Source organism: Sceloporus undulatus, chromosome 1 (assembly GCF_019175285.1).
Source record: "Sceloporus undulatus isolate JIND9_A2432 ecotype Alabama chromosome 1, SceUnd_v1.1, whole genome shotgun sequence".
In the NCBI taxonomy this organism is placed as follows: domain Eukaryota; kingdom Metazoa; phylum Chordata; class Lepidosauria; order Squamata; family Phrynosomatidae; genus Sceloporus; species Sceloporus undulatus.
Window position 1 is genome coordinate 39,276,236 of NC_056522.1, and position 25,261 is coordinate 39,301,496.

At 39.5% G+C, this 25,261-nt stretch overlaps 1 protein-coding gene and 1 long non-coding RNA gene across 7 annotated transcripts in view; one reads left to right on the forward strand and one right to left on the reverse strand.

Annotated features, from left to right (window-relative positions):
* LOC121918917 overlaps window positions 1–21,897 on the forward strand; it is a 27,843-nt gene extending 5,946 nt beyond the window's left edge. Inside the window, exons 2-3 of the long non-coding RNA XR_006101342.1 lie at window positions 18,089–18,183; window positions 18,481–21,897. This is a non-coding gene — a long non-coding RNA (uncharacterized LOC121918917). The remainder of the gene's footprint in view (window positions 1–18,088; window positions 18,184–18,480) is intronic.
* ESRRG (estrogen related receptor gamma) overlaps window positions 1–25,261 on the reverse strand; it is a 612,697-nt gene that overhangs the window by 570,082 nt on the left and 17,354 nt on the right. The window lies entirely within an intron of this gene.

Below are 25,261 nucleotides of genomic sequence, written 5' to 3' on the forward strand. Positions count from 1 at the left end.
TGCCATGCAATCCTTCCATAGGTCCACTAAAATGAGTACCCCAGCTTGTTGAGAAAATAGCTTACATTTTGTAAACTGCTTAGTTCAGTATGAAGCAGTACAGAAATGTAAATACTATTGCTATTGTCAGACAGTTTTTCAAGTCTCCTGTATTCCAAACTCTTGCTCACAATTTTTTCTAGATTTAAATCTCCCATCTTCCACCAGGCAGTTATTTCAGTTCTGCAGCAGCCAGAAGGAAAACAATAAGATTTCTATGGCTGGAAGCAGATGGGCCAAATAAAGTGCCTCCAGGCACTTTGTGGGCATAGTGTTTCAAACAAGGAATGCCCCTGAAGTGGCCAGAAGCTGCTCTGGGACCAGCTAATGTGGCCAAAGCCGCCTGAAAAGGAGCAACAAAAAGCCTCTCCTGCCAGTAGTGTATTTAGGACTGCGGCAGCAGCTAGCTTGGGACCAGTGTGCAGATTGCCACAGTCCCAGAGCAATCGTGGCCAGAGTGGCTGCAGACCACTCCTTTAGCCTGCCTGCTTCACCCTATGTTTCAATGCACTGTTTTCTTTGGTATTAAAATGGAGTAACAAACATTTGGGACAAAAATAGATGGTTTGTTTGGTGATAAGTTTTCTGTCTTGTCGGGGCTAAGTTTTTCTTCTCTTCTCTTTTTCTTTTCGGTCTTCATCCATTCCCCTACTGTCCCTGGGATTTTGAATGGAGAATTGCCATAAGGGTATACATGTCATCAAATCTTGCAGATACTGCAGTGGAAACCCTGGTGTACCTCATGGAGATGTTAGAGAGCAGGAGCACAACATGGAATCTTACAAGACATTATTGCCAAAGGATTTAGGGTCAAGCAAAAGTGTCTCAGCATTAAATTACATGTTGTTTCCAGTTTCAGTTGCACACTTTTGATCTTGACAACAACATGTGAGCCATGTTAGGTTGACAGAACTGAGCCAGTATGTAAAGGGGTCTTGTAGCACCTTTGAACTAACTGAAAGAAAGAAGTTGTAGGATGAACTTTGGTAGACCTGAGCCTACATCCTAGATGCATGTTACGGGATCAAGTTTATCCGATAAGTGTCATGTTACTTGTTTTCTTCCTCCAGTCCAGCATTCTACTCTTGATACTACACTGATTCTAAATGAGAAACCTATCTTTTAAAAAGGGGCAGTAAACAGATAATTTTTTCAGAGAATATAACCAATAAATAAACAAAATTAAGTTATTTGGTGCTTTACTATTATACTGTGAATTTCCATTTGCACTAATTTGCATGATGGCCCCTAAGAACATTGAACAAGAACCATTGTGACTTGCAGTGTGATAATCCCTACAATAAGTGCTCCCGTTGTAATAGCCCTCCAACCCAGACACTGAGTGCAAGTGTTTCTTCAAATTGTTGCCAAGTTATGATGGAGGGGGACAAAGGGAAGGAAGGAAGGAAGGAAGGAAGGAAGGAAGGAAGGAAGGAAAGAAGGAAGGAAGGAAGGAAGGAAGGAAGGAAGGAAGAACCGAGGGAAGGAGGAAGGAACCGTGGGAAGGGAAGGAGAGAGGGAGGGACGGTGAGTTCACTCTGAACATTGGGTAGCAAATTTCTCCAACAAATGGAGCCCTGCACACTGTTCTCTTACACAATTCCAATATGTACCAAGAAGTATCATAAATGTTTTGGTTATGGTTGTGAAATGCCAGTTATTGCAGAATGCAACCTTGCATATAATACAGTAGATTCTCCTTGTTTTAGATCATGCAAGTTTCTGTTAGCAGAACCAAATCTCCCTAATTTCTTCTCAAAGTTTACAAGGCCCTATTCCCAGGCGGTTTTGCTCTGGAAGGAACTGGGCAGATTCGGGGGGGGGGCTCCCGAATCTCTCCATTAGCAAATGCCATTACACAAATGTGGGGCATTTTAACCCAAATGCCTTCTTCAGAAATTGGGTTTAACATGAAGCCGCCTGCTGTCAATCAAGCAATCATAGCAGAGTGACGTCTGCAACCTCATTGGGGCATGCAGAAGTATGCTTTTCCCCCTCCTTTTTTTTTAAGAGCCCGGCACAAAATGCACCACATGTGCACATTTGGCCAGTTACAGACCGGCCTTTAGTGCGTGACGAGCACGCACTAGGGTTAAAAGGGCGGTGCTTCCGCACCACCCTAACCCTAGTGCGTGCTCGTCACGCACTAAACGGCGGCGGCCCTTCCATATGGCCGCCGCCGTGAGACGTCATGGCCGCGCTGCCTCTAGACGGGGTGACGCGGACGTGACGTCCTCATCCGCGGCAGGGCGCCTAGGCGCCCTTCCCGCGACCAAGAAGGGCCCGTTGGAGCTCCTTCTGTCGCGGCACCGCTTGCTTCGCTGGGCACCTTCAACGGTTGCGCCAGCGAAGCAAGGGAGAAAGGGGCCAAGCAGCCCCTTTCTCCCCCTCCCTGCCTCCGCGGGGGTCCTTGGGGCTTGAAGCCCCACGGACACCCCTTTTCAGCTGCGGGGAAGCGGCGTTTTGCTGCTTCCCCACAGCCTGAAAGCGGCGGATCGGGGCTCAGGCTGCCGTTCTGGCAGCTCAGGCCCTGATCCGGCAGGGAAAGGGGCGGGTGCAGCCCGTCTCAAAGAGGCGGTCTGTAACCACCTTTGTGCATTTAAAAACCTCTTGTGTGTGTGTGTATGTGTATGTGTGTGTGTTGTAGGCATTTGGGTCAGTGCGGTTATGATCTGCCCTTGGCCCCCATTTTCACCTCATAATGCAGCTAATGCATCCTGTATCCCCAGCTCCTTGCCACCCAGAATGCCTCGTACACAGGTAATAATAATAATTAAAATAAATAATAATAATAATAATAATATATAAATTCCTCACCTCGGAAATGTCAGAAAGGATGTGATTGCCCTGCATTCTTTTTTGCTCTTAAAGCAATCAGGGCTACCCCTGAATTCTTTAGAGACAGTAGCAAAAGCATGTATCATTTTGCCAATTTGTCAAATTGACAGAGCAACAAATGTAACATTCGAATTGTAGCTTTCATTCGCAATCTTTCCCTTTGCAACATCTCCTGCTGGTAGCGAGCAAAATAAAAGGAAAAGGGAAACAAGCTGCTAGCCACGTCTATCCATCTATATATCTGCCTCAGGAAAAAACATGTGCATATTTTGTCAAAAATAATTATAAAAAATAAAGGGGGGGAGGGCTGATGGGAGCTCCGTTTCATGTGCTGCCTATGCCTGAACTGAACTGACCCTTTTCCTCCTTCTACATTCTCGTAGGGGGCTGCCATTGCCTTACACTGAGGCTGAGAGCGAGTGACCTGTCAGTTCCAGTTGACCATGGAATCAATTGGAAATAAAAGGAAATGCAGCGCAGAGATTCTGACTGTAGCATCTGCATATAAACTAATAATAATAAAATAATAATAATAATCCAGGAGCAAGAGGAAATGAAAGTAGCACAAGCAGCCACACAGACATGTCACCCAAAACCATCGCGCATGAGATTGTCAAAATAAAAGAGGCTCCTTCTACGACTGAGTTCCCTACATCCCTCCTCCGGCTTGGCCCTGCAGCCCAATTTCCCTTGGCAATCCTCCTCTCCTCTTTCCTTCCAACCTCCCCTCCCTCTGAGCTGCCCTGGCTCTTTCACTCCTCCTCCTGCTCCGTTACAGAACCCCTCCATGGCTCCCTTCTTCTCACGGCTCCTTCATCTTCTCCTCCTCCTCCATCACTTCTCACTATTATGCCCCCCCCCCCCCCCCCCCCGCTCTCCTTCTGACAGCCCTTTGCAGCCCTCATCAGTCACCCTGATTTCCCCTTTTAGCCTCCTGTCACCCTTTGCCTCCAGATTCCCCTTTTTCCTTCGGCTCTTTCCTCCTCCTCCTCCTCCTCCCCCTCCCCTTCAATGAGAGGAGGGAATGCTTTGACCTCTGCCTGCCCTCTGACCTTAATTCCTCCCTGAATTTTCCCCGATCATGATCGAGAGCAAGTTCATATTTCACAGAACCCGGGCCTTTTCAGAAAAGACAGATTTTAGCCCGAATCTCGATACCCCACACTAAGGGGCATTTCCTTGTGCAAGCCTTGACATGGATTGTGACAGAATTGGGCCCAATATGAACTTCACATGGAAGAATCGATTTCAGAACCGGGATAAAAGGTAGTGTGAATGGGCCGAAGAATTGCAATATTGTTTTTAACAATTGTATCTAGTGACTAGTTGAAAATGTTTTTAAAACACAGAAATAACTAGATTCTAATAATAATAATCAAAATTCTAACATTTTTGCTGTAATTGACTTTTCTGAACTTCCTATTATAAGCACATGGAATCATATGGCCATTAACTGTAGCTCCATCTCTCAGTTCAGTACAGTACAGTACAGACCTACATCTAGGAACATACGTATGGTGTAATGAAACTTTTCTGAATTGTTCCTGTTCACCAAATAGGAAAGTAAGAAGAGTAAAAATATGAAGTGAAATTATAGAACTAAATCCCACTGTTTCTATAAAAAATACAAGTAAATTATTCAAATAATCTGTGGTTGTCTCTACATTGCAGAAATAATCTGATTTGACACCACTTTAACAGCCATGGCTCCATGCTATGGAATTCTGGGAATTGTAGTTGCTTGTGGCACCAGAGCTCCCCAGAATTCCATAGCATGGAGCCATGGCAGTTAAAGTGGTGTCAGACAGGATTATTTCTGCAGTGTGGAGGCAGCCTAGGTTTAAAACAGCAACAACATATATTTTCCCCCTCTCCTTCCCCCTCCTCAAAGTAATGACTTTATTACATCTAATTTGTACTTATTCATACAGTCAGCCCTCGCCTTACGCGGGGATCCATTCCGGATCCCTCTACATAAGGCGAATTCTGCCTATGCTCAAGCCCCATTGGAAACAATGGGGCTCGTGCATGGCGGTGCGGCAGTGCGGCGGCGCGGGGCACAACGGGCGTGCACGCCCATTCAATTGAATGGGGCGCACTGCCCCTTCCGCCCCGCACACACCCTGCGGCTTGAGCGCCTACGCTCAAGTCCGCTTAAAGCGTGCCCGCGTATGACACGGGCGCACTGTAATATGTTTTTCCAAATATTCTTTAGAGTTGCAAAATAATGGAGTCATTTGGCTATAGGGTGGAACTGAGTTCTCATGAAAGACTGTTTGCCCTGACTGAACACACTCACCACATTTTTAAGATTTCATTTTACAGCTATTTTTATTTTACTTTATATCTCACCTTTCTCCCAGTGCAGAACCCATAGCTTTATCTTTAAAGAACTCCATTAGTAGCAGTCCAAGATAAAAGCAGTTGATCTGCATAATCGACTTACTAGCACACAGTGCATCATAAAGTAGATCAGAAACGGAGACAGCATGTGTGTTACTTCACAATGCATATGATATGCAAGTATATCACATGAATGAGGTGAATGAAATACAACTCTGACAATCAGATGGCAATTAACCAACAAGTAACTGACAAAATGTCCAGTTAAAAGGATCTGAAATCCTATAATTTGCCTGCGTGCATTTAAATGCAAGACTGAGAATATTAGTACACTAAATAATACATTCTTTACAATTTTCCACACTATGCATTCATAGCAATTTGTTTAACTTTTATTTAAACTGACTGTTAGCAATTAACTGGTTATACAGAAGGTTCTTTTAACTGGGCTGTGTACTGTACTTTTATTCTCATTGGTCGTTTAAATGCTTTTATATTGTTTTAAATTAGTTTCATTTTAATAAGCTATTTCAAAATAATTTTTTTAAATAATTGCTTTTAAACTGTACTTTTTGAAATCTATGTGTGAATTGCCTTAGATCCCACATTGAAAAAAATCTGGATATAAATTGAATAATAAATAAATAAATAATCAAGGAAACAATGGGAATTAATTACTGATAATCAAGTATGGTGACAATCACAGCCCAAGAAATGATAGCCTGGAGAACTATTAAAAATAGTTCTACTAGCCTAGTGAGAGTTTTAACTTATACATAATTTTGCATGTTAAACCAATTAATTTTATAGCATTAGCATCTGGAGCTCCAAGAAAAAAGTTTTTAAAAAAATCTCCCTGCATTTGTAACATCTCTTTAGTCAATGATCACACAGTCTGATTACAAGGAGGAGAAAGCAAGTGAAGAAGAGATACTAGGATACTGTGATGGCAGTGCTGAAATATTTTACAGCTCACTTAAATGCCCAGCAATGTGGAGTGAATATCATGTAAACTGGAGTTACATATATGTGTATATACAATTATATGGCATTATATCAATCAATCAAACCTTTATTACAGTCAACAGACCTCCAGGCAATAAAATAAAAAATTAAAAGCAAAGCAAAACAACTACAACCAGTTTGACATAGCAATGACATATTAAGCCTAAATATGCAAAATCTGTACAATTAAAAACAACAACATTCAGTTAAGAGCATATCCGGCCCTTATTGTGCAAAACAGATACTGTAGGCTATAAAAATGAACTAGGTCAAAAGGGGATGTTTACTGTTAATTACTAATACCAATTATTTATTCTTGCTGTAGTAATTATAGCCCTTCGTGTCTTGATTGCTGCAAAACAAAATTTTATATGGCATTATAGTGATCCCTCCAATTTCAATTGCTCCTAAAAGTGCTATTGAGATGGTAAAAGCCTCTATAGTCCCACACATCCAGAAAACATATACTGACACCTCACACTCAACATTTTCCATACAATCATAAACACATGCAGCCCAGAGAGTTTGACTACTGGGGGTTTAATCTGGCAGATAAACTTTAAATTACGTATAGACAAATATTCTAAAGGTTATTTTTAACAAGACAACTGATTGATTTAGAGTAATCCCTCCACGTTCCCTGGGGTTAGGGGTGAAGGACCCCATGAATATGGGGAAACAGCAAATAAAAAAACCACTATTCTTGTTACCCAAGGAAAAAAACCTCTCTAGGAATTTCCAGGTCCTCCAGTGCAATTCTGTGGACAACATCTGCCAGAGGTTGATCATAGAATCATACTGGATGGCCTACAAATGCCTAGAGAAGTGTTTTCTCTAGGAACATTTAGGTTCTCCAACACAAAGCTATGGTCAACTTCTGGCAGAGTTGCATTGGAGGATCTAGAGATTCTCAGAGAAAACATATTAATCAAAACTGTGAATAATCAAATCCTCAAAATTCAAAGCCACACATGTGGAAGGCCAACTGTACTTTAAAGAAAATAAATTTCTTATCCTAATCTAATGCAGCTCTAATCTCAATTAGAGAATACATGGCATAGCGGTTTGAGCATTGGACTATGACTCTGGAGACCAGGGTTCAGTTCCCATTCAGCCATGAAACCCACTGGTGACCTTGGGCGCATTACATAATAATAATAATAATAATAATAATAATAATAATAATAATAATTTATTTATGTTTCCCTACCTCTCCCGGTTGGATCGAAGCGGGGTTACAGACTAAGTAAAAACACAGTATATGCACTAAAATTCTCTAACATTAAAATATCCAACATGTAATTATCAATTAACAATTAGCTATTAACAATACAATCAGTAAATCGCACAGTGTCTGATTCAAGGGGGTAGTCGGTCGGTATATTATATCAGGATATGCTTGGCGAAAAATCTCGGTTTTAAGTGCTTTCCTAAATACCTCCAATGAGGTCGCCGACCCAAGAAATGTAGGGCTTTATAGGTAATAACCAACACCTTGTATTGTGCCCAGAAGCTGATAGGGAGCCAGTGAAGATCTTTTAATATAGGTGTTATATGGTCAAATCTCGAGGAACCAGTGATGAGTCTGGCTCCATATTTTGTACTAACTGAAGCTTCTGAACTTGGTACAAGGGTAGCCCCAAGTAGAGCACATTACAGAAGTCTAGGCGAGAGGTTACCAGAGCATGTACCACCGTTTCAAGATCCCTTTGGTCCAGGTAGGGTCGCAGTTGGCGTATCAACCAAAGTTGGTAGCAAGCACTTCTGGCCATCGCATCTACTTGACATGACAACTGCAGGGACGAGTCCAGAAGTACTCCTACTGTAAACAGCTCTCAGCCTCAGGGGAAAGCAATGGCAAACATCCTCTGAACAAATAGGAAGCACAAAATACATTGTGCAAGGTTTTGAAGCTCCACTGGAAGCCAATGGAGCTAGGCATACAGTCGGCCCTCCTTGTCCATGGATTTTTTTATCCATGGATTCAAGCATCTGTGGCTTGAAAATATTTTAAAGTACAAATTTCAAATAGCAAACCTTGATTTTCCATTTTATATAAGGGACACCATTTTGCTCTGCCATTATATTTAATGTGACTTGCGTATCCATGGATTGCATTATCCATGCAGGAACCTGGAACAAAACCCCAGTGGATAACAAGGTCCCACTGTATATTGATCATATATATAATTAATGTAAGATTCACAAAATATATTAGGGTTAGTCATGTTGGCCACCCACCAAAATATAACAAATTCCAAAATTATACAAAGGAGCTATACTTTCATTGGGACATCTAAAAAGCACAAAATGCATCATGCAAACTAATACTGTATAAGAACATAAAATATGTTTCCAAGTTATGAAATGTCATACTGCTCAGGGATTAACTAAATTAATTTGTTTTATTTTTCAAGTTCTCAGTCCAGTGCAAACCTTGTTCACTGTATCAGAATTCACATTGGAATGTTACCTAGTAGGTTTTTCTGGGAAGGTTATATATAAGACACTGGGTTTGAATATACTGTATTGGCTAAGTTTATAATTTGTATGCTTTTCCATTATAAACTCCAACTTTGGGTATATTATTGATCAGGAGTCAATAGTGACAAACTTCAAATAGACTTGAGCACAGTGGTTTATAAAATAAGACCAATGGGCCATAGGGGCTTTGAAGGCTCCAGAGGCTATTCTGATTGATTTACATTCATGCAAACTGGGAAGAACATTTCTGAAATCAGACTAATACTGCCAGTGTGGAAATGGGTTTGACTCAGAACTGAACCCAGCTCACACAGCATAACTGTTTTATAGCAACATTAAAAAGGTGAAAGCCTGACGCAGTCTAAATACTTATTAAAAATAATAATTGTAAGCTGCTCTGATATTTATGGTATAAATACCATAATAAACAAACAAACAAACAAATAAAACACGCCTTTAGAGCTCAGCAGAAACTTTACACAAAGCATGATTTTGTCTTTGCTCAAAATGAAGACATTATCAGTCTCTAAGCTAACTATGCTACTTTTGACGGAGTATAAAGAGACCAAAGGATGAGTATAGGTTGAAAAATTCAAAAGAATGCATTTACAAACTAACATTCCTAATGCATATCAATTTAAATTGAAATAGTGGGTTTTTAAAGAGTCAAAAAGAAATAATGTAATCTTTTCAGGCAGTTTTCATCAAACATTCTCCTAGCCCGGGAGGAATGTCCTGCTTTATCCATGATCTAGAGCAACTTTATTCTGGTCATATCATGTATTGCTGCAATCAACATTTGTGTGTGGCATCATGGAAAGGGCTCCAGGCTTGCTGTTGTCTGAGTCGCTCACCTCCCCTTTCCACTCCGCTTTTCCATTCAGCTAACTCATGAGCCAGCTGATCAGTCAACCACTCTGCCTGAGGATTGTTTCCAGACTGCTGATCACCAGACTTCTCATCAGCAAGTCTACTGTGCCTGATTCTGTTGCAGCTGCCTTGCTTGGGACTTTAGACCTTAACAGTTTCCTAGCCACTGTAAGTGTGGGTTTAGAAGCATTCATAGGTATTAGGTTTGCATTTCTAGTAACCCCAGCCAGTTGGGAATACAGAAGATGGACTAAGATTTAAATTGCTATTTCAAATCACTTAGGTCCATTTGTTTTCATCTCTTCATTAGATCCCATCAAGGAGTGGCTAAAAGATGGCCGGGTTAATAATATCCCCATGGAAGTACGAAAGTATCTGGCAAATATTTACTATATTACAGATGACTGATTAATGTTTATTACATTAGAGGCCTACTGGGTAATACTGGATTGTGAGTCAAGAGATGTTTGCCATACTTAATAAAAACAGGAATGCCAATTATACCAATTGCTGTGAAAGAAAATGAACAGAAATGGAAGGACCTTGAAAAATATCTTCACGTAAGAACCAGTGACTATCTTGATAGACACAAATGGGCACAATCCTGGCATGCATGAACAGAACTTGTTATGGAAAACATTAACTGAAGATGCCAGCCACAGCTGCTGGCGAAACGTCAGGAATTAACTCTTCTAGTACATGGCCTCATAGCCTGAAAGACCCATAAAAAACTATGGATGCCAGCTGTGAAAGCCTTTGACTTCACAATTTCTGTTTTGTATCCTGAAAGTAATAAATGAATGTCCAGTATACAAAACAGTAGTAGAAATTTATTATACTACATTTAAAGCCTTGCTTTTAGATATAAATAGGAGCCAATGATGCTGAAAGTGAAAGCCAAGCAGTCTTGTAAGACTGATCAATGGCAGACATGCTTTTGGATTGAGCATGGACAATGCTACAGTGAAATAGAAAAGATACAGCGTATAGAAAAGACATGTTGTAAATATTCGGTGCATTCAAATAAGTAAATGATTGGTTAAGGCAGCCTTCTTCAATCTGGAGTCCTTCAGATGTACTGGATTACATTTAGGCCTGTTGGCTGGCACTGATAAGAACTGTATTGTTAGCTATGACCTAAAAGACCTATACAACTTTGTTTGATAAATAAATTAAATGTGTAAAATATATTTTATAAAATGAGTTAGTCCAACAATCAGATCTATAGTGGAAAATTCTGATTTAATAAGAAATATCAGTGCATAGTATTCCTAAAAGCACTAGATTGCCATTTTTACATTCTAAATAAGAATAATAATTATATTCATACCAAGGAGTACAATCTTCTTTACATAATCAAATTGAGTGGGTTATGCGTGAGTACTGAAAGAAACTCTGGTATCATTTTTTTAAAAATGTGTTGTTTTATCATTGGGGAGAATTAGATCCATTTTGGAAGTTGGAAAAAGCAGGACATTCACTATAGGCCTAAGTTGCTTGTTTCTCTGAGTAAAGGCAAATGAGGATGTTTATTGTTGACCACCAAGTTGCTCTTGTGAATCCCTGATTAGAACTGAGAGAGACCTGTAAATAGTTCTAACCAGAAGATTAATGGGAGATACATTATTCAGTTAGCTAATCGAGAATCCTTTTCACAGTAGAATGCAGACCAAAGAAACAGATACATCTACTTTAACAAAGAGATTATTGCCCGAATCCAATTAGCTATCTCAACTAAAATAGACCTACCGGTATGTAAATTGTATTTATTAAATTTATTCTTGTGTATGTCCTATTTATTCAATGATTCAGTTCCAGTTGGGACTAGCAACTGGATTTAGCACTATAAAAATAAAATTCCAGGTATATCCCTTCCTCAAGCCCTATTCAAATAAATAGAAGAATCACTACATCAGTAAGTGCAATACATTTGAGTAACACTGAACAAAAAGTTTGCCTTCAACAAAAAGTTGCAGTGTAGAAATATTTCTTCAGGTTTTCAGCCATACCCTTAACAAAAGCATACTCTACTCCTGTCTACCTATCTATGCATCTATTCATTCTTATATCGAATAGTAGAAATGTGTAACTTCCCTTTCTGCAAATAAACCCTTTGATTAATTTTCTAAATACCAGAAATATTCAATTTATGTTCATCCTAATTATATTTTGATTTGATACATTATAAAGTGTTCCAGTCTGCTGGATACATTGTGCTTTATTTAAGAAAAACCTTAGGAGATTATTGTACCTGTAGTTGTTTTAGATAAATTAAACTATTTCAAATGCTTTAAACCCAGAATTTTAAAAGAAAAATTATTCACTATATGTACACAGATATATAGTAAAATAAAACATATATACATGGTCACTGAAATACACAGTTGAAGACAAGGCATTATTGAGTTTATTTTAAATATTACTCCATGATCAAAGGAGACAGAATGACCTTGGCACTGCTACTTTTTAAGTTTGTTCTCTTTTGTTGCACTCCAATATTTTCTAGCTCAGAATGGAGTTCAAATTCATATTTAACATTTATTTTCAACTTAAATTACAATACATAAGCTAGTTCTAAACACTTCAAAATCCACTGTAAACCTAAATGAATGAACATTCTTTAGTTCAGTTTTGACAATATGAAATGTTTCTGTGATATTTGTCAGGAGATACTCCATTGTGGAATGAGATTCTATATTCATCTCTTAACTGTGAAATATCGGAGACAATCTGTTTTGCTGCAAAAGGGTGGAACTAAGAATCGTGTAAATCATGGTCTTACATGATTAGGACTAGTATATTGGTCATTTTAATATCAGGGTCATTCAGGTTTGATAAAAGAAATCAAATAATTCTATGCTGAAATCATTATTTTGTCTCCAGAATAGCTAATTTCACGATATGGATAAGTCATGTATGTACAAATTGGGAAGATTAATCTATTTCTTTTCAATTGCATGGCATCATTTACACATATATTATGACATTGCCTAGTTAATGTATTCTTCAGCTTTCCTTCTGCATTTTTCTATAACTATATTTTTTAAAAAAAAAACAGGTTTGTACTGACAAGTCAAAATGTGTGTTACACAACTTTTGCTTTAAAATGAATCTTTGCTTTTTTTTTTTACCATTAGAAAGATGAGCATTTCACTCTGTTACATGGTAAACATATTTATGGAGCTGTATTTCTTTAAATGCATTTTGTCTTGGATCCTGAATTCCTATGTTTCTGTTCACAGAAACATAAGGGAAGATTTACTACTATACCTAGCACTAGTCCTCCCCTAGAAATCTGCTCCAGAGTGTTGAAGAATCCTATGGATCAATAAAGAGATGCCAATGGAGATGGCAGAAGAAAGGAAAAAGCAGTGAAAATTGCTTTCACCCAGGATGAATCTCCTTGAAATCAAAAGGCCAAATCTAGTGATAAGGAACCTCTGGCCTGCAATTTGCATATGACTACAGGGGTTCCATCTGGACTGCCAGCTTCCACTGTTGCATACCTTCCAGGGGCCAGAGCATAGCTTCTACGTTTTCTGAAAGTGGGTTGAAACCCTGCTGTCCACATGGCCTACTCCTAAGGTGGACTGAACACCCACAGACATTCTGCACAGCACAGTATCAAGCTGCATTGTTATTATTTTTGTCACTTCCCCACCACGCATGTACACCACCACATCACACAACATCTGTGACCTTGAATTGCCTCCCACATCTCACCCAGATGCCATTCTGTTGGATGGCTGCCCCTTTGATCAGCCACACAGTTGCGCATGTGATACACCGCTGGTACAGGACATTGGTGTGCCCAGTGATACATTGGCAAAGCACAATCATGGATGCCCCCTCATGCATGCCTTCCTGTTTTAATTACATCCATTGGAGTTGTCACACTTTCATTTTTATTTTATTTTTTTGGTTTACCGCAGGCCTGTGCTAGCACTGGGATGTTTATATGCAGAAGCAAAGATCCGCATTTTCCGCATGAAGGGGCTAAACAGACCAGTGTTACATGCTGGTATGGGGGTGTGATGTACGCAAGCTGGCCATCCCCATGCCACTGCCACACCAGCTTCACACCACATGCCTAACTGCACAGTGGGGGTGGTACGGTGCTCCGTTGGTGCCGTGTTTAGACACACTGCACCAAAGGAGGGCCAAAAAGCTGCTGCTGCAGCAACACCTTTTTGCTGGCACCAAAAGGATCTGCATTTTGCTGCTCGTTTTAACGCTGGCAAAGTGCTGGATTGGAACAGCAGCATGCGGTTGCCGTGTTCCTAATCCGATGAGGAAAGGAGTGGCGTGACACCACTCCAGAGGGGTGGTCTGTTTCATCCCTAAATCTGAGTATTGAGGCTTCTTTTTGCTCTGGTTTTTAGCACCAGAGCTCAGCTTCATTCCACTTTCCACCCGCTTTCACTTCGTGTGTTGCCTAAATGCCCTGTCTTCAAAGCGACTTGAAGCTGGTTTATTTTGCCCATGTGTTTCACCTCCAAGTGTCCCAATTTTGCAGGGACAGTCCCTATTAATCCTTTGCCATCCCACTTTTCCAGCTGCTTTTAAAATGCCTCAGTTTCTCTCTGTTCTTGTCCTTGTCAGTCAGCTCAGGCAAAAGCATTGTAGCTTCTCCTAGCTTGTGTGTTCTTCCACATTCATAACTTTTGCCATCTTGGCCACAGTCTTATATTTCTTGGTCACATGTGTCCTGGTTTTCATCTGTGATATGTTAGAGGATATATTATCTCTAATTAGTGATTGGAAACAAGAGATTAGAGAAGGTGTTAAGAAAATGCAGTAGGTGGCTAGCTGAATATGGTTTTGCTCCCTGAGACTTCCTGGATCATCCTTTTTTGGCCCATAAAAAGGGGTGAATGACCTCTCCTGTAACATTTTAAAATATCTCTTTAAAAAAAAGTACTGGATTTATGGTCACTTCTGGTTTGGATTTTTTAAAGTTTATTTGGGACATTCTCAAGAGTCTATGGGGCCCTCAAGGAGTCTGACGAACAGAAATTAGCTCATATGCCTTTCCCAAGATTTCCACTGCTGAGTTTACTAAGTATTTAAAATCAAAAAGATTTTGTGTGAAATGCAAATATTGCTAAGAATTGAATTTAGTCATGTTCACTTTGCTTTAGCCGCACCCATTGCTGGAGTGCACCTGAAAGACTCCATCCAAATTGAAAATTGCCCCAGGTCAAAAAGTTCCCCTTCTACTCTATACAGCAAAGGTCATAATATAAGCCCACCATTCAAAACTCAGAAATATCAATTACAAGATGATGCTCAGGAATTTGTGATTCTTCACAAAATGCTGTCCTTTGAAACTCTCATGTAAACATAGAATATAACTCTACTAAAAAGTGATATGACTATCTCCTTCAAGGTTCTTTCTTTTGCCAGGCCCAATCTGATAGAAAAAAAGTTTGCCTTTTGCTAAGAGTTAACATAAAAGCATTAAAAACCTTCAGGTACTCCACTTAAACATTATTCTTTATAACTACAATATCTTATTCATCCACTTTCTCTTGTAATGTATCAATACCCAATTCCTCTTCCTGTCTTAAATTATTATTCTTTCAATCTTCATCCCACCCAAAATAGCCATCCTTTGTTGTGACCAATATACATATGCAATGCTTTGTTTGCTTTTATTTAGCCAGTGCTTATGATATGCTTTCATTTGCCTACCCCTTATGAAGTGTTTCCCTGAAGCAAACAAAAGTGGTGCCACAGCAATAATAATCCTGCTTGCATCTCTTAATGCATTTCACAACCATAGTGGTTAGAGAGCCACTAATGTTTTGGCAGATGGGATAATCCATCAGTCAAAGCAACAGCCTTCTCCTTCACTTCTCTGCTCCCCTAACATATTAACAAATTTATACTCATGAATGTTATACAAGCAACAGTTATTTATTTAACCTATAAGTACCACTTACAAGACTCCCACAATGATATATAACTGATGTGATTATAAAGTCAAAAAACACAAAACTCTGGAACAAAGACAATACAATAAAATTTGGCAACTACTTTAACATTAAAATTGAAGTGCACTGAAACACTATATAGTATTAAAAGTGTGGTGGAAAATAATAGACTGCTGCCAATCTAAAGTAAAGAAGAAGAAAAAAGGAAAGACTCAATCTTATCTCCCTAAGGCACAAGTTCCATAGTCATGGGGCTATTACTGAAAAGACATTGTCTTGAGGTACCTCCAACTTCCCAGACTCTCCAGCCCAAAAGACAATGAATTTGCTCTCCTGGAAGCCTCCAAGAGGGGCAATCAAACTTTAAAACTTATAGCCTTTCCCTCATTTAGCAGCCACAAATACTCACTTTTATTCTGGCTAATTCCTTTCTTTTTTGTTTTAATTTGAGGTAGTCCATGAGGTCTTTGGGAGGGTCACTGTGACAGAAATATATCTATTTAATATCTCACTTTTCCAACATGGCTCCCAAGGTGGTTTACAACAAAGATAAATCTAGTAAAGCTAAAAACCTGATGATGAAAAAGTTGAAACAGATCTGAATCAGCTATATTATTACATTTTTAAAGAAAAATTAAAATCCTTTAAAAAGATAAAGATAAAAAATAAAGCACACACCACAACCAATTGACCTTCTAGCAAAAGGAGAGCAGATTTGGCCAGCCTCATGCCCTGTGGAAGGAAATTGCACAGCTTAGAAAATTAACCCTTGAACCAACCAACCACCAAAGGAACTCTTATGATAACTATAACAACCGGCTTCATGTGAAAATAGACTGTAAAAAGCAGTAGCACAAATTGTGCTCAGAAACAAAGAGAAACTTCTTGATCCAATACAGTGTGGTCTCAAATCATATTCATGACCAAAGCCTAGCTGGTACATTTTGTACTAGCTGGGATTTGCAAGGATACTATAATAATCTAAGTGAGAAATGGTTAAGAACTGTGTCAATGTGGTGAGATCTTCTTTTTGCAAGAAAAGGAGCAGCTGGTGTACCAAAGCTGGACTAAAGTAATTTTGGCCACATCTTCTAGCTGACCTTCCACGAGTACCTCTGGATCAAAGTACACTCCCAATCTGTGCATTTGGAACAGGTGTAGGATAAAGCTTGGGGCAGATTCCCTGCTTATTGACAGTACCTCTGACTTGTCTAGATTGAGCCTAAATTTGTTCATTCACATCCCTTATCTCACTGCATCTAGATGGTCAGTTAGAATTGCAGGCTCTTTCACATCAACTGTGCCAAAATGCTGCATTGTGTACTCAGATGTTCAGCCACCTAGCCATGGGCTTTTTAAGGATATTGCAGGCTATTCCTCTTCTGCTCAGATCTTCCATTCCGATTCCCCAGTTAATTGTGATCATGCTCAATCATTACCAGGCTTCTGCAGTCACACATCCTTACAGAATTTTCTAATTCTTAAAAAAAAAACCCTTTCCCCATGGCTTACACTTCCCTCTTATTCCCAGATGGTGCTGTTTTTGCTATATTATTATTATTATTATTATTATTATTATTATTATTATTACCCCACTCTTCAGCCAAAAGGCTATCAGAGCGGCTTATTCATTGTCTGTAATAAAATGGCATGTGTCATTTATTGTAAATTAATGTAAAGTAATGCATATTGGGGCAACTTCATTACACACTGATGGGGCTGTAACTGAACAGAGGCTATCAATGAATGCGAGGGCGATATTGCACACATGCCATGCTTGTTGGATTCTCATAAGCATCAGGTTAGCAACTGTCAGACAGATAAGCCTTTTGATTTAAGTTGATAGAGATTGTCTTAGCAAGGGCATCACTGGAGGAATACAGGAGGTTCTGGCCACACCAGGTGATACCCCAAGGCAGGGTGACAACACTGCTCCCCAAACATCTGTCTTTGAGCAGAAATGAGCTGTGGCGTTCACCAGGGTGCCTTTAAAACACTGAAGAGATGGTGTGAGCAGGGCCAGGCTCACTCCTGTTTTTTGAAAAACAACCTTTGGAAGAGAAATCATTACAAAGAGCCCTCTTCCCCAAAATGAATAGAATGTGTGGACGTGGAGAGATGACAATAACTGCCAAACCCCAGCAACACCCAAGGTTCTATATCACAAGAATTCAATCTTCTTTAGACTTTAGGGGAGTGGGTTAAAATCTAGTTTCTATGGCTATTCTATGACTGCACCTACTAGTCTGCAATAGACTATACTGGCAAATCTAAGAATTGCATGCATAGGATGCTTCCACTACACTACACTTCATAATATTCACCAGGACACACATTAAAATGTCATATTAATATGCATATAAACCTTTACAAACTACTGGAGCTTACGGTTTCTCCATTAGGTACTGGGTATACAAAACTACAGTAATAATAAATTATGTATGGAAGAAAGTTTAATCTACCAGTTGGAGAAAGCTCCTGAATCCAGTAAACTAACAAGAGCAGCAGGAATATCTCAAGGTCAGCCAAGTGTTTTTTATTGGTATTATTTTTAAAAAATCTCTTCCTTTCAGATTTTTCCACCAGAAGAAAGTCAAGACCAACAACAGCAGCAGCATCTAAGCTGAATTCAACAGAGATTTGATAAAAACCCTGGAGATGGACAGAGGTGGGATGAGCGTATCATGAATTTCCACCCCTAACACCCTTTAGATTACCTCAAAGTTCATTTTGTTTAATTGTCCTCAGATCCTCTCCCAGCACAAATTAAGTTGTTCAGTTCTATATAGAAAGAGTGAAAAATGAAAGTGATACATTCCACTTTTCAGTTTTACCAAATAAGTTATCACATTTTCTATACAAAATTGTGCTTTGAAAGATGATGAATTCCTTTCTGCCTTTGGTGCCACATTTTGTCTAAGAGAAGAGATACTAAGGTTCTTAGTTTTTCCACTGTTCTTTGCAGGAAGCTTTTTTCTCCCTGTGGGCTGGGGGAAGGAAGACATAGAAGAGAACTTGGAAACTAATTCTAAAGAAGAAGAAGAAGAAGAAGAAGAAGAAGAAGAAGAAGAATTCCTGCTCCTTTCCCACTTTCTACCTTCCAGGGAATCAAACATTTCCTGAAAGGGAACTAGCATAAGGATAGGTTTATGTGCCTAAGTTTTTTGCTTGCAAAAATTAGGGCTATTTAATGAAAAACACCTCAGTTGTAAACTCCTGATTTAGGTGCTGGATGGAAACCTGAAACTGTAAATTCCACGCATACCTCCTTCCTCAGATTCTAAGGCACATCAGAATCCTGACTTGTTTCCCATTTGCGCCCAGTCCTAATCTAACCTAAAGGACAGTTTACATAAACACATTTTCTTTTATTTTTGAGTAGTGAATAAGGGAAAGTTTGATTATGAAATGTCTGTACAGAACTGAGTTCTGCTGAATTCAAATTCCTTAGTCTAAGGAAAAAGCATTTAGCAAGGAGTGGTATCTCCAAATACTGGGCTTATGTCCCAAAAGGATTCCCCATCCAGGCTGAATAATTCTTCCTCACTTACAGCCTCCTTCCACATACTTGGATTGGCTCCACAGGGGTAGAACAACCCTGTAAGGTAGATTTGTTGGACAGAGAGAAGAGCAGAAGAGGAAAATGAAATCCTAAATTTCACTTAATAATTTTTAATCAGAAATCATTCACATTTTAGGGCATAAGCAGGCAAAATATATCTCTTAGCCAACTTATTCCCTCCCACCCAAGCTGTTTTTGTTGTGTTCAGCCACGGTAGTCTCTGAATTGCCCAAAACCTGGTCAAAACTAAAAGCTAAATTGGCTCTCATGGAAGCTTTCATGGGACTTTTTTTTAGTATGACAGAGGGCTCCAACAGATGGGCCAAATGAAGTGGCTTCCGGCCACTTTGGAGGCATGCACCTTAAACGACGCACACCTCCAAAGTGGCTGGAAGCCATTACAAAGCCGCACTCAGGTCCTTAGGACTGGAACAAAAAGGAACTGGGATAGTCTGACTCCTGGCAGTGCCAGTTGGCCCCTGTGTCTACAGCTTCCCTTGGAAGTGAGCCATGCATACTGCAGTTCCAACCCATTTCCAAGCTGGAGTGGAATTGGGCCACTTTTTCATGCCTGTCTGTTCCACCCCTATGTGAATAATCTTTCACATATATTCCAGTTTTGTTCACACTATTTTTTATCAGAACATCTATGTGCATGTCTGCATGTTCTGTTGCTCACACCTGATAGCACTGTGAATAATGATGGAGTTGATGATGCAAATATATTTGAAACACGTTCGAGGCATGCAGAGTTTTACCCTGGTTTATCCCTGATCTATTTCCATTGGTTATTCACATAGCTGACAAGTCAAATCATTTAAGAAAACTCAGAAAAAAGTGTGAGATCAATTAACCCAGTTTAAGTGGGGAGTTTTGGCAGCCCTCCCCCCTCCCAAATTTGCTTGGGTGCATGTGAACAATAAATTTTCAATCCGCATTCTACCAGGATTATTATCACTGTTTGAATAACCCGCAGGGGTAGCCATTCAGCTTTTAACAGACTTCAAGATTCGCCCGCACCCACCCCATGCTCTTTAGCTTTTTTAAAAAATCACCTTTCAAAAGTGGAATTTCCAGCCACTTCTAGATCCCCCCCACATCCTCCCCCCCCCTCTTGTTTTCTTTTTGACAGTCTTTATGGTCCTTGGAGTGTCATAGGAGAACAAAACATTGCTTAGTTCAACAACATATGTCCATTCTTGGAAATAATAAAAAATTGTGGTTAATTAAAATAAAATGTTTCTGATTTCCTTATGGCCACACTGAACAGAAGAAAGGTACAAGTGTGCGTTAGTTTAAAGTTCCTGACCATAACAAGATCCATATAAAAAAGGAATATTGTGACACCCTAAAGCCAGGGTAAGAACCATGTGGCCCTATAGATGTTGTTGTACTGCAGGCTCCAACAGCCCACTACCATTGCCAAAAGTTAGGAACATTGAAAGTTAAAGTTCATCTTCTGGAGTGGTGCAAGATTCCCATTCCTGCCTTAAAGGCTAAACATTAAGAATAAACTCTTCTAGAACGTGGCCACATAGCCCCAAAAAACTCACAAATATCTATAAACACGTTTCATTTAGCACAAACTTTTCTGATCTGTAGAACCAACAATAAACATATAGCCAGCCAATGTGTAAGAGGCAAACTTCAGAGTTCATGGAGTTATTTCACATATCATTATGAGTTTGTAGAGAAAACCTTGCCTATCTTCCTGATTGTTCAAAGCTACTATCCAAAAAACAAAACTTTATGTTGCCATTTTATATCAGGTGCACCATTTTACTACACAATTGTGTTTAATGGGACATGGGAATCCACAGGGAGTCCAGGAACCAAACCCCAGTGGATACCACTTTATTGAAGCACTCAAGGTTTGTAAATTAGGTTCCCAAAAAGTCATTCTTTAATATTAGAGTAATTATCCTACTATTCCATATTAACATTAAGAAGCATCACAGCTTATTCATACTTATTGAAATGCATTTCTAAATAACAAGTCGCTTGTTATCCCGGCTCCAGGCACAATGCATTAGAAACCCAGGTATGAACATTTAATTTTTGTGCTTTTCAGAACAATGAAGTAGTAAATCAATTTTTAAATGAGCAACAAATATATTATGCTATACAGAAGAAAGTGATGTAATACTGTTAATTTATTGCTGTTACCTTTCTCATTCTCATTCCTGCCTTGCTAAAATTTGTTTATGGGTTTAAGGAAATAAAAAAATATTGTTTGAAACCTGAAGGATTTTTGGAGAGTGACCTCATGGTTTAAATGCCTATCCAGAAATGAAATGGACCCAATCCTCAAAATTAATTATTATATGTTTGATTTAAATGGCCCTTCAAGACATTATCAAAAAAATTAAATTGTGATCCTTAGCAAATTTACTCAGATGTAAGTCTCACTGAGTTCAATGACATAGTGCTTAGGACTGTGATGATACTATTTGACTGTATGTAAACATCCCTCAGATTAGGCTATTAGTCTCTTTCTTCTGTGTATTTGGCATCTCTAGTTTAAAAACTGTATTCATTGTATTCATATGTGCTTTGGTTTTCTTAATGCAAACTGATACTATTCCAGTCTGAGTATTAGCTATCCATTTGAAATGTTATAGTAAATAGACATCTGTGTCCTGAGAAATCTGAACTTAGTTTACATAGATCATTATATTGCATAAATTGAAGTAAAATATCATTGGACATTCTTATAAAGTTCTATGTAGTCTGATAAGTTTTTCTATCATTTCAGATATGTCATTTTGTTATTAATGTAAATATTTTCTGAAATAAATGATTTTGCTTTACTTGCTTTTAAAATACTGTACTTCCTTAAAAACTCTTTAATAGATTATAATTGTATGCATCCTTCTTTCAGCTCACGGCATAGAAATGTACCATATAGACTCGACTATAAGTTGACCTCATCTATAAGTTGAAGTCAGGTTTTGGGGCCAAAATTATGGATTTTTATGTGACCATGGATAAGTCGCGAGTAAAGCATAGGGGCATGTAACAAGAACTAACAAATTTCCAGCAGACATAACTTTGTGTTCACTTTAAAGGCTGGATGGACGAGAGAATAGAGGGAGGTCAGTGCTTCCAGGAAAGTGAATTGAGCTTCTATGATAACATCTAGAAGAAGGAGATCATAGCAAAAAGGAAGAACTTTTTCCTTTTTATATCAGAGCAAATGCTACCATCAGTTAGAACAAAGCACCCATCTCAAGTAGCTGATTTGGGATGTCATAAAAAGGTAACAAATTCCCCAGTGTTTCATTCATTACTGATGCATTCTTGCCTCAAAGGAGTGGGAGAGCCACATAGGATTTTCTAACCAAAGTGCAAAATTGGAATTTAAAAAAACCCACAGATGCTGAAATAACTTGACCAGCCTTAGATAGTCTGTACCTGGATTGTGGGGAGGGTAAAAATAGTAGTTCTTACACTCTGGTAGCAAACTGTCTGGGCTGGCCTTCCTTCCCAATAACCTTATTTGGGGTTTATTTATTGCAGTTTTTTCTGGATGTATCATTTTCCATTAAACAACTGCAGTTTTATTTGCTCTTTAATTGTTTTTGTCATGAAATATACAATGGTTTTAAGAGTTACTCACAGATTTTTATATTTATCTAATAGTCAAACCATCCATCCTATTTCTTGTTGATACTCTGGCGGGGTACAGACCGCCGGCAGTAGGTCCGTGGGGGAGCCGGAGCCTTCACACGGCCCGACTCCCGCGCGGACCGAAAAAGAAGCTCCAAAATGGAGCTTCTTTTTCCGTCGCGTTTGCAACGTAGCGAGGCGCCAGGGGCGCGCTCGCTACGTCACAAGCGGCGCGATGCGTACGGACACTCAGCGGTGCGATGCGTACGGACGCTCAGCGGCGCGATGCGTACGGACGCTCAGCGTCCGATACGCAAAGATGGCGCCGGCCATGTAGAAGGGCCGGCGCCATCTTGTACGGACGGAGTCCGTACTAGGCCCAGGGGCGTCTATAAGAGACGCCCCTTTTTTAAAATGGGACGTCCGGAGGACCTCCCAAATGGCGGTGCAGAAAGCACCCCAGTATCACTTCTTGGTACAAACCCCAGTGCCTTCACTTTCCTTACTGCACATCACAAAAGTGAGTACTTCTCCCTAATATTTCTCATACTTTCAGTGGATCTGCTTCAGTCCAGTTTCAGGCCTAGTTTTAATACAGAGATAGTCATGATTATCCTGACAATAGACTGTAGTGGGGAAAAGGACATTAAGAGTGTGGCCCTTCTAAAATAAATTTGGCTCCTTTGGCAGGTGAATCTGAACTAGCATGATGTTATTTTGTTTCTGTGTAGAAGACTGAAGGTGGTACTTAGGAATACTTCTTGACACTGGCATTTAAGGTAAGTTTGGGGTTTCTGCAAGATGTCATCATAACATTCAAGACATTTTTGTGTGTGTGTAAAACCATTGGGTGAGAATACCCATGGAAAATTCTGATTTGCTTGTATAGGTGAGTTAGATGGGATAATGGAAGTACTAAATAGCTAGACAAATATCAGTGACCTCAGCCTAGTCTCTTGTGGAAGGGAGTTCTAGTGGGTCAGAGCAGCCGCTGAGAAGACTTTCTCTCGTGTCCTCATCAAGGGAACCTGTGATGGTGGTGGAACCAAGAGAAAGCCTTCCCCTGAAGATCTTACTACTCTGGCAGGTTCATATTGGGAGATACAGCCTTTCAGGTAGTCTGGACCTACGCTGTATAGGGCTTTATAGGTCACGACGAGCACTTTGAATTGTGCCTGGAAATGAACTGGTAGTCAGTGATGCTGTTTTAACAAGGGAGTTATATGCTCCATATAACTGCCCCCAGTCAGAATTTTGGCCACAGCATTCTGGACTCGCCCAATACCTGGGCCTGGTTTTGCCAATATTAGCAGGCAGTATAAGGTCCAAGCACATGCTGGTCCTTAATCTACAGACAATCTTGGAAGTTTCAAAAAGAAGGTAATTGTTTTTATCTATACAACAACCTTTATCTGAATACTTGGAGTGGAGAGAGTTGTCCCTGAGTATGTATGATTCTTTTCCTGCCCTTTCCCACAGCTGAGTCCACACACATCACATATATTTTACATGTAAGACCAGTAATTGATCCCTCCCCATCTAGTGCCATGTATTCATCCCTTTCCATGATCACTGTATGAACAAGGAGTCAAAATGTGAGACCTAGAGGTGACTCATAAATCCATGTTTCATCTTCTCCCCTTTCCTAAGTTAATGAAGTAAGCTTTGAGTTTGCATTCCCCATAATGGCATGGTGTGGTGCTTGTATGTATGCTTTATATATCAAGATAAAGGTGGTGGAGAAAAGTGAGATATGAATATGCCTCGATACTGTACCCACACCTACACAGGGAAAGAATGTGTACAAGGCATATGTCTCCCCTTATGGCAACTGAATTCTGCCATAGCCCACTAGCCCCGTTGGTGGGAAAAACAATGTTAACAGGACTATGTAATATTCAATTGAATCTGCAATAGACGTGCTGTTTCATAAAATATTGACTAGGGGACAAATATTGGATAGAGGACACTGCCTTCTCAATTTTAATCTTGGTTTCTTCCTAACTGAAACACTTGGGCTATTGCTGTCATTTGTGGTTCTTTTCTCTGATTTATTAAAATCTTGAGATGAATAAAAGAGGTATACTTATCACAGAAAATCCATGTCACAATAGAAATGTTGTTTCAAATAAAGTTAAAGGGTCAAAGCAATACAGGCAATCCATAAAAGTATTTACTATAGACTGCATATTAGGGAGGAAGGGAAGAAAAGGAGGAGAATCTTGAAGTTGAAGTTGGAACATACGGTGTATGTGTGTATTTAGAAAGGCAGACATTTAGCTGAATTTTGTTTTGCAAATGAATACCTTCCCATTAACAGCTAGCAAATCTCATTTTTAATCCTGAAAATTGTTCAGATGATGAATGATACTAATTTTGACTAATAAGATATTTAAAGAAACAGCATGGTGTAGTGGTTTGAGCATTGAACTACAGCTGTGGAGACCAAAATTTGAATCCCTGTTTGGCTCTGGAAACCCATTGGGTGGCCTTGGGCATGTCATATTCTCTGAGCCTCAGAAGATCGCAAAGACAACCCTTTTCTGGACTTGATTTTGTTTGTTTTGAATATCTA